The sequence below is a fragment of the Lolium rigidum genome, chromosome 3 (assembly GCF_022539505.1).
Source record: "Lolium rigidum isolate FL_2022 chromosome 3, APGP_CSIRO_Lrig_0.1, whole genome shotgun sequence".
Lineage (NCBI taxonomy): Eukaryota > Viridiplantae > Streptophyta > Magnoliopsida > Poales > Poaceae > Lolium > Lolium rigidum.
Genome location: NC_061510.1, coordinates 259,655,413 through 259,666,169, shown reverse-complemented (window position 1 = coordinate 259,666,169; position 10,757 = coordinate 259,655,413). Strand labels below are relative to the sequence as shown.

General features: G+C 40.1%; 1 long non-coding RNA gene across 1 annotated transcript; it reads right to left on the bottom strand.

Moving 5' to 3' along the window:
- Positions 1-2,870: 2,870 nt before the first annotated feature.
- LOC124703352 lies at positions 2,871-10,281 on the bottom strand. Its single transcript, XR_007003073.1, has 3 exons — positions 9,173-10,281; positions 7,392-9,089; positions 2,871-5,938 (listed from the first exon to the last, which is right to left on the bottom strand). It is a non-coding gene; the product is annotated as an uncharacterized LOC124703352 (long non-coding RNA).
- Between the last annotated feature and the right edge of the window lie 476 nt (positions 10,282-10,757).

Sequence of the window (10,757 nt, the reverse complement as noted above, 5' to 3'; positions counted from 1 at the left end):
GGGGAGAGCGATTTACCCAGGTTCGGGGCCCTCGATGAGGTAAAACCCTTATGTCCTGCCTGTCTGTTCTTGATTATGATGACAATGGGTTACAATGGGGTGCCGAATAGTTCGGCTGAGATCTCGTCGAGATTACTACTGCTAGGGTTACCTAGCTCTAAGCTTTTTTTGGCTATGATCGCTAAGATTGTTCGTGTCCCTCGGCAGCCCCTCTCCTGGCCTTTATATAGGAGGCCAGGTCTCAAGGGTCCTAACCGAGTACGACTAGGTTTACAGCACTTTTAGATCTAATCTTTCCTTGTTGACTGCTTCCTTGTCTTGCCCACCAAGGTTTCTTCCGGTGCGCTGTCCAGGTGGCCCATCTAGCCTTCGGGTGTCTTCATGGGCCTCCAATTAGTCAATACAGGATAGGGCAACGTCCATTACTCGAAGGGTAGTGCCCACGTCACTACTTGTCATCCCCAAACTGATGGTCAAACTGAGGTGGTGAATAGAACATTGTCACAACTGTTGAGATCCATGATCAAGAAGAACTTGAAGGAGTGGAAAGATAGATTTCCGCATGTGGAGTTTGCTTACAACAGGGCGGTACATTCTACCACAGAGCTATGTCCCTTTGAGGTGTTGTATGGTTTCAAACCCATTACTCCACTTGACTTGTTGCCTTTACCCATCCATGAGAGAGTCAATATGGAGGCATCAAAGAGGGCAGATTATGTACGGAAGATACATGTGAAGACTAAAGAGTTGATAGAGAAGAAAGGCAAGAACAATGCTGCAAGAATGAACAAGAAGGGTAAGGAGATATTGTTCAAGCCTGGTGATATGGTCTGGGTACATTTTCGCAAGGATAGGTTCCCGAAACCGCGGAAGTCCAAGTTGCTTCCTCTTGGTGTTGGTCCTTACAAACTGCTTGCCAACATCAATGATAATGCATACTCTATAGATCTTCTAATTGATAAGTTTGGTGTCAGTAATTCTTTCAATGTGGCTGATTTGACACCATATGACGGAGAAGACCTTGGAGCATCGAGGTCGACGCCTTTTGAAGGGGGGAGATGGTGAGGACATCCCTACTACACTACTACCTCTATCATTGCAAGATGAAGACGATGCTGCTGTGAAGTTCAAGTCCAACGAAGTCAGGATTGGACCCATTACAAGAGCTCGTGCGAAGCTACTCAAACAACAGGTGAACTTGTTCCTAAATGATACTTTGATCGATGAGAACTTTATACTAACTAAGTTTTTTTACTTATGCATGATCAGGTACGAAGAGGGAGCAAGCATCGCACGAGGAGGAGAGGAGCAGCTAGACGTGAAGCTGGACATGGAGCTGGACATGAAGCTGGACATGAAGACAACCTATGGACGCGCGAGGGTGGAGCGGGAGACATGCGCGAGGGAGGAGGAAGAAGAAGCTGTCCAGGCCGGTGCCAGGCCCGGTCCGACCGGCCGCCAAGCCGGCTGACCCGGTCACAGCCCCGGTCCAACCGGCCCCCACGCCGGGTGAGCCCGGTTTCGACCGGCTCCTGCACTGGTGCCAACCGGGGGGTGTACTGTGCATCACCTCGGCGCCCCGGTCATGACCCGGTCCCAGGCCCGGTCCAAACCGGACCGGCCGATCCCAGGTCCGGTCGACCGGCTCCCACGCCGGCCTAGTCCGAGTCTGTCTCGACCAGATTCCGATCTGGGTCGGTTTTTAATGTATTTTCTCGACCCCTGGTCATCCTGAACCCCTATATAAGTGCCTAGGACGTCCCCAAATTAGGTTTAGATCACGTTTAAGATAAACCCTAGTTCATAGTTGATTGCTTGACAACTCTATTGAATCTCTACACCGATCTGCATCGGTTTGGTGTTTAGCTACTGAAAGTCTTGTGTGATATGTTGTTCCATTGAGAATTAGACGGTTGCAACTTACCGCTTCGTGGTCGGCGGCCACATGGGCAATTGTGTGGAGTTGCGAATTTCTTGCAGGGTTGAGAGCTGTTGCATTGGCGACAGGGACCAATCGAGAGACTCGTTGCGTCATACAAGCTATCATCCACTTCATATATCCGCTGTGTTCATCGTGTGTTCATCACATCCACCATCGCTTACTGAGAAGATCGGGCAACCCCTTATCACCATGAGTGTGCTAGTTGATCATTTAGCCGGCTATAAATCTACTAGTAGTATTATATTTTACAGTAAAATGAATATGTTTGTTTATGAGTACCTCGCCATGGAGACGCACTCTACTTCAGCTGCGGGAGGGATTTCACCTTCCAATGCAAACTGAGTACCCACAAACTATCCATGATCGCCACGTCGGCCCGTCGCAATGGCACCTGCTGAGTTCCGTCGATGTAGAGGGGTCTACCATCAATACTAGATTTAGATGTGCGCCTTGGCGCACGATCCCGTGAAATTAGCTATAATTTAGATTTTGTATAACAACGATAAATATAAGGTGGAAAATGATAATACGCTTTTTAGGTTTTACAAAATAAAGTTGATAGGATGAAATTAGGACAAAGCACGAAATCATAAACAGTGCGGCTCTCTTAAGAGAGAGACAAAAGAAAGGAAGGAACGCTTTGTGAAATATATATAATAAGCTGATAAAATCAAGAGAAGGTCATAAACATAATTACTGGAACCATACGAAATTTCATAGATATCAATCTAATTAACCTATCAAACAGGGGTAATAACACAGTCAAAAGCAACAAAATGGATGAACTGAAGAGGCTATAAACAACCTTACACTACATGAGTGCATAATAATTGTAAGTTTAGGAATAGGAGCCCATCATCATTTTCTCCAAACAGTCACATGCAAGAGATCAAAGTTGATGAATTCAGCAAGTGATTTCCTCGTGACGCAGCGCAATATTGATATCCAACGAAGAATTTGCATTGGGTTCAAATTGGTCGACCGCAATGAAATAAAAAAAAAGATCAGTCAGTATCATCCAAGGGAGGACAATTATTTCAAGGATGTCTACATTGATGTACCGTCTACATGCTTTCCCAACGGCTAGACTCCTTTGCCCTGCAAATATATGTTAACAGGAAATGAAGAAATGATATCACGCTAGCATGTCTAACGAAATAAAGAGGGGCTACCGAAATAACCTCGAACAGTGGTGCCAAGAAAAATAACAACTGACTCAATTTTCCGAAGGAAAATCAACGTGTTTCCATTAAAGCACTATCAGCCCAAAGATCAAATTTTAGCACCTGGCCGCTACGGGGAATGCAATAGCCAGACCATAAATAGAATGAACATATAGACATAGAAAGGAAGCACATTAGGTTGCTGAAATCTTGCCAACCACATCTGGACATCCGAGGAAGAGAGTTATTTGTCTTAGGACAAAGATAATGACCAACAAATTTAGGGGCGCATCTTGGCACGTGTCCCCTGTCTTCTGCATTGGTAAACGGGTTTGTAAAACACTATATTAAACATTTTTTCAAATCGAAAGCAAGCAGCATACATATGATTAAACTAAAAGATGCCATATTATCCTTTAAAGATTTGCTGTGAATTCGATGTAGAATCACAGTACAAAGACATAACCCTTTGAAGCAGACTCTCAATTACATGAACCAAAGAACTGTGAGATTAATCTAGTTCACAAACGGAAAATGAAAATTACCATTAAGCAGGAACGTATACATATCTGAAATGCAAGCCTGAGATATACACAGTATATTTTCTTTACCTACAGAAAAATACAGCCTACATATGGAGTCTACAGAGCTGAATATTACCAAGGTACTAACTCAAAATAGAAAATATTGTTAAAGTTGAAGAACAACATGGAATAATATTGTGAAATCTATAGATAAAAAATAAACCACGTGGGATCCTAGTATAGTCAGTCGCATCCCTAGATGTCCCCTTTTGCTTAGGTTAATTAGTAACTATTAGTGTTACAGACTATGGCCAAATCAACCGACCAATCTTAACAGTAAAGAACCATTTTCTCGGCCAGCATCAGCTTTTGTCCAGCGCTAATAGCGGTGAGGCCGGCCTAATATAATCTACGCCGCTCAGAAGCAAAAGCATAGCACATTAGTGTCCATTATCTACGGAGAAGAATCTGATGACGATTTAGTAATATGTACTAAGGTACCAACAAAGGCAACCATGTAGGTATATGTTCCTAATAACATTTGACTAATGACAATCGAGAAGATTCTAGCACAACAATATGTCAAAAACACCAAAGAAGCATGGGAAAAGGCTAGGGGCAAACCAGGTTCTGGATGTGGTTCCTGGAGAGCCATTCCCAGGCTGCTCGACGGAGATTCTCATGTTTCAACTAATATTTTGTGACTGCTTGTGATGAGGATGTTAATGAAGATCCAAATCATACCAATGTGTGCCTCAGCAACAAGCTGTACTTCAATATTATCAGTTCAAACATCATTATGTAAGCATGGCATCAATCTTAATGATTATGTAATGATCCATTTTTCTAAGCGAAATGCATTCAGTATTGAAAAAGTAATATGTTCGTTAAATAGCCTAAAATATCACCTGAGAACCTAGGCGAGAGATGGAAGCAAACCTCATATTGCACATCATAGCATCGATTTGCGGTCTTTTTCATGTCAGGTTATAGTTTGATTAAAATTTTGCAGGACATGCCACACTGAACATCCTAACATCAATCTGCGGCAGTGAAAGATAGACAATATAATTCAAAGAGACAAAATAACTACTACTTGTAGAAGATATTTATCAGGGACACACATTCTAGTTGCAATTGTGACACAAGAACTGAAAGAAAAAAAAACCTTGCTTCTCCGCATGTCTGATCTAGTCATTCAGCTAGAAAGGACATAGCATAGGCATGCTAAGTGTAAGCAACTACTACCATCCACGTGTGATTGAGTTTAATAAAAATATGTTTCCTCTATTCTGTTTCAAAATATAAGACGTTTTAGTAGGCTAAAATAGGGTACTAAAACATCTTATATTCTGGTACGTTGGTAGTATATACGACAAAGTATTTAACCCTACATACATATAGTACGGTTAAGTTCTCGATGTATTTCTTGGTCCTTTGGAGCATAAAAGAAAGCAGTTCAACACTTGTAGTTCAAAATTTATAATTCAATTGTTTTTGCATACGGTTTATCACTTTATGCCACAACGTCGGAGCTACAAACCTAGCTAACATGTTGACACTCTGCTACACTCAGGTGTCCAGACTGATAGATTAAGAAAAAACAAGCACCTGAAAACAAATATAAGGGAACATTCTAATGGATTTATCCTGGCACAGTAAGAAAAAAAAATTTAGATTCGATCGGCATCATGCATAAAATAATCAAGTAGTAACTGCATGAGTTGCAGGCTATCTTCTACAGAGGTAGCCCTACTATATTTGCGTTTCAAGCAATTGACTATGAATGGCATATTGAATTCATCTAGGATAAAGGCGCCAATGAATATTCACTCTTCCCCACAAGGGCAACCTCTATAAAAGATAGCCTGCAACTGATGCAATGGTATTTTCACAGTTCAAATGTGTATATGATGTTAGTATATACCCAACACTTATGAACATTGACCCTATTTCACTCTTCCCCGCAAGGGCAACATCCATAAAAGATAGGATTTTTGTACATGTTTACTAAAGTTGTGAACTTATGTTTTATTTTAAGATTCACTACCACTCATGCATGTGAAAACTGAGATCTAGAGTAACACAACACAGAGGCAAAGAGTAACCTAGAGATAGTTTTAATATGATAACATCTACACTTAGAGATAGATTTAATATTGAAAAACCTGAATATTTATTTCTGATCAAACTGTAATATTGTAAATTGGAATAGATGTGTTCTTCAATCTCAAGAGGATACAACCTATACCTCAAACTTACACGAGTATGCTTCTCTTGTTCACCACCACTTTCAATGGGTCAAATATCTGAAATTAAAAAGATGCACAATAGTGTGCAGTACTCATATTCAGTAGAAGAATTCGATAAGCATGAATCATGTGAGGATTATGATAAGCAAAAGATGCATCAAAAATCATATTGTCACAGAGCAAGACGAAACGAAGAGGGAAACCCACGCACGGCAAGTGTTCCATGGGATCGTGCGCCAAGGCACACCTCTAACCATGATACTTTGGACTCCAAATATACTCTGTCCAGTATATGTCCATCAACTACCATGAACAAAGAGGTAAGATATAATCTAAATAAGTACTTTAACGCTGACATTACTGAAAATGCAGCAAAACAGAACCTTGTATCCATCATAAAGAAAACAAAGATATGACCTACTCGCTTATCGACCTGAATACTTGATCATATGGAAACTGCAACAATAAAATGCCAGATGGAGGCAAAAGAAAGGGACACATGAACCATCGTGACCTCATAAGGAAAAACTGAACTCATTCTAATTAACTCGAATAATATTTATCGCACAACGAACTTTGGTGATGGAAGATCTGAGAAGAAATTAGTCACATACATTTTGTGGGGCAGAGAAGAGATCTTTTATTCTTATAGACGTACATGGTTAAGTAGTAGTAATCACAGGGGCATGTTAACGGGATACCCCGCTGTAGAACTCAGTCATCTGAATTTACAACAAAAGCTCTAACATTTGGTTTATATCTTTTTTCTAGGACTTGCAGTGCAATTCAGCCTAGATGATCTGGATGGAGTTCAGCACCTCTGAATGCAGCTGACAGAAATATGTGGAATACAAAACCAACATGGCTATTCTTCTAATTAATGGATAGATGAACCAGTTAAAATAAAATATAATACAGTAAGTCACCATTTTGCATTTTGCAATAAAATACATATTACACCACAGATTGGATAGTTACTTCCTATTTCTGCATGTCTGACCCAAACAAGAAATCAGAGCTTAAAATAGAAGAGTTTAGAAACACAGTCCAACAACGTACTGTGCAGAGGGTCTTTCTAACTTCTGGAACAGACCAGAAGACTCGACGAAAATTGAACATGTATAAAAGTATAAGGCCACTGTTATTTGAAGTATCATTGTACATGGAAAATATGAAGTGAACTATAGTTGAGCATGTAATTAAACAATGAGACAAAAGAACAATATTGCTTCTGTGTTCAGATGCAGTTGGCTATTGCTAGATAACTTTCTTGAGTGCAAAACGACCATACTACATCAGCATAATTATCCAAAAAAGGCACGACCATGCTTTATAGAAAATAATGAACATCGTTGCATATAAGAAGCGCAGTATCGATGCATATTTTCATGGACTAAAAAAATTGTATTAATTTTATATATACTCTAAGGTAACAAATGTGTAAAAAATTGTATTAATTTTATATATACTCTAAGGTAACAAATGTGTATAGAAACAAATCATGAAATACCTGCAAGTCCATCCAATGATGCCATGGTCCTTATCAGCGAGGCAGCAAAACAGGATAGAATCGATGCAGCAAGGTAAAACCCAGCCATAAATTAGTTGTGCCCTTTAAATCATGGAATAAATATTAGCTGGAAGATTTTCATTGTTCAGTCAATACTTACTTTCTGTAGCAGAAAGATTTTCAATCCAAATAATTTGAGCCACTACAACCATTGCAATTATCCAATCAACTTCTTGGAGTATATGAGACCTACATCTATTCTAGCAAGTATATTGCTGTGACATATTAATGGAAATTAACTCCACTTGCTAAAACCACGGTTTTACCTTCAACTGCAGTTGTGGGCATTGGGCACATGAACACTGACCTTCAACGGCAGTTAGCTAAAAATAATCAATTATACGGTGAAACGAAAAAATGGCGCTCTGAAGTTGCGCTCTGAACATATGCAAATATACACTGTCCAATTTTACCTTCCCTGCTAAATGGTCAGCTACTGCCAAGTGCTCCGCCCTGAGAATCCGTCGTTGTAATTGACGGCCATGTAATGTAACTATTTGTAAACTAACGCAAGAATGAAAATTTTCAAGCATCTGCTCGTTTCTGCCTTGAAAGAAATGCTAAATGCACTTCCATCAAGAACTCACCTTTCTCTTCAGGATTTTTATGGGACACACGTGAAAACCTTGGAATGTAAATGATAGATATTAAAGAATACCATACTTCATTCAGATGCACCTGAACGTAAATGAAAACCTTGGAACGTATTATGACATACGCACATACATGCATCCTGGATTTTCCTTTTTATTTAGGAAAAATAATAAAAGTCTGTTGGTCTGTATCTGTGCTTACTCTGCCTCACTGCTCAATTATTAGGAAACATACTCCTATAAAACATTAAAAATGCAGGATTGCTTTAGCACGCTGGGACGGAAGTAACCTGAATACCTCTAGGCAAATCCATACACAAACAACTAAATACTAATTAATCAACGGCCTAAATCAGAGCACCTTTACTCTGTGTCGTATGGAACCACCGATTTATGGCAAGTTGCACAGGAAGAGAATCAAGAGCCTTGTTCAGGGCTAAGCCTTGTGATGATAATAGTACATAATAACTTAGTTTTCTGCATAGGTGTGATATGAACCGTGTCAAGACAGATGAGATGAAAGAAAAATACTTGCAGATGAGACCAGCCAAACCATTAGATACATGCCCTCTAGTCGTGGCAGTCTAGGATTTTATTAGCATTTATTCTTTCGAGCAAACCAAGTATCATATAACTATGCAGGTTACTCCCTTTTGATTCTACAAGTACTGACCGAGAAAATTCAGGAGATAACTGAATCAACGAAGGTTTAGACAATAAAAAGGGAATGCTGCCTAACAATCATAGGTGTATCAGAAAGAAACGTAACATGCGAGCGATCAGAGAATGTGAAACATCATATTTTCTATTCAAGTTCATGCGTCATAGATGTATTCCAATACCTGTTTGTCCTAGAGCATAAGATCTGTGATTGTTGTCATGCTGCACAAGAAGATGAGTGTAAGTATAATGCAGATATTACCATAAGAGCTTATTACCTTACATGGGAAATTCTTAACAGGTCGAAAGAACAGAAGTTTGCAGCTCTGGATTGGGTAGAAGTCCCGACAGAAGAATAATGGCCTCAAATGACCACCATTCAAAACTGGAAGATGCACAAGAAAAGGCATTAGCATGTGTAAAAGAAACATGACACAGAGATATTGTGAATCACACTGCTGGGATTACCATAACATTAGTGCAGATGGCAGAGCTAGGCGCATGAACACACCGACTCCAAAATACCCCATACTGGTCTCCAAAACCAATAACCAACAGAGAGGAATGTGCAAGAGCAATGTTCCAATGGAGGACCAAAGCATAGGAATTATTAGGCTCTGAGACTGCAAAAACTTTGTTAGGGGATGGCTGACTGCATAGGCAAAGAGCCCTGGAATCAACCAGACGATGTATCTTCCAGCTTCCCGTGAGATCACAGGGTCTTGCCCTATGAGGGTCAGGAGTTTACCCATGAATACCCATGCTCGCCACCAGGAGTTGGAGCCGTTGCACCTGGGTGCGGGGGCTGGCACCTGCAAAAATAGGATTAAATTTAGGAAGCTAAAGAAATTAGTTGTACAGATCATCAGAAATAGCTAGCTAAAATATTAATTGAACACCTTGCTAGCATTTACTGAATAAATTTCCAATAAAAAAATACGACAATTACAGAGATTAATACTCCCATGTCAATCTGCTTGGATTTTAAAGGAGCATTATATGCTTAGATATTATATTTGCAGCCCCCAAACCGTCCATAGGACAGCTGGACAGTGAGATGTTGCCGTAAGTAAAACTAAGACAAAGTTTTCGGGTAGAACGTGATCGAAGCAATCAGCTATGCTTCCAGAGATAAGTATTTCTTGTGCTTTGGGCTTGGCAAGCACAGCTTCTTCAGCATCTCCTCAAGCAGGGCTGTGGTTAGAATCTCAACAACCTCCATGCGAACGGTTGACGAATAATGATAAAGTTAACAGCAGGTGATGCATATAGCTTGTAAGAAACCTGACCATGCAGGAGACAAACTGTAAAAAGGGATGAGTTGCAATCCTGCAACACGACCAAAGAAATGGAACTAACATAATGAACATAGCAACACATGTAGCCATCTGCGTGTTGTATATATGCAACCAGTGGACATCCAATGGACAGAGGAACACCTGCAGCAAGAACACGGCAAATGTCACACAACAAACTATCAAGAAATCCAAAAAGGAGAAGTCGAGAAACATGACCAATGGCATATGTAACTGAGAAGATAAATCGATTAGACGGCTCACACAACCAGAGCTGAAGTGTTCTGCCCATCACACCTGTTATTGTGGTCCAAGGAACCAACCACAGTGCTTCTCCGAGCCACCTCATATCCACCAAAGAACCCAGACACAACTTTATAAATGCTTAAGACAGATGCACCAAACATACTTTCATATTTATCAATATGATTCTTGCTTATTTCTTGTGTACACTATAAGCCTAATAAGCCTTAGTTGGGCTGGATTTGGTTCAGCCAGTAATGGGAAATTCAGAACTTGGAACTTACAACTGTGAATCTTTAGCCCAAGAAGGAACGGTTCCTGATAGCTGATTGTAAGAAAAATCTCTACATAATAATATGAAAGCACCATTAGAAATTAAATAAACATCTCCTGATTTTATTGTGTGATACTGTAAGTAAAACCGAACCACATTCCATACAAATTTTTAAGTGAAGATCCTATTGAGCTTGGAAGGCTTCCTGAAAGGCTATTGTTCCCAAGAAATCTAGTCACAA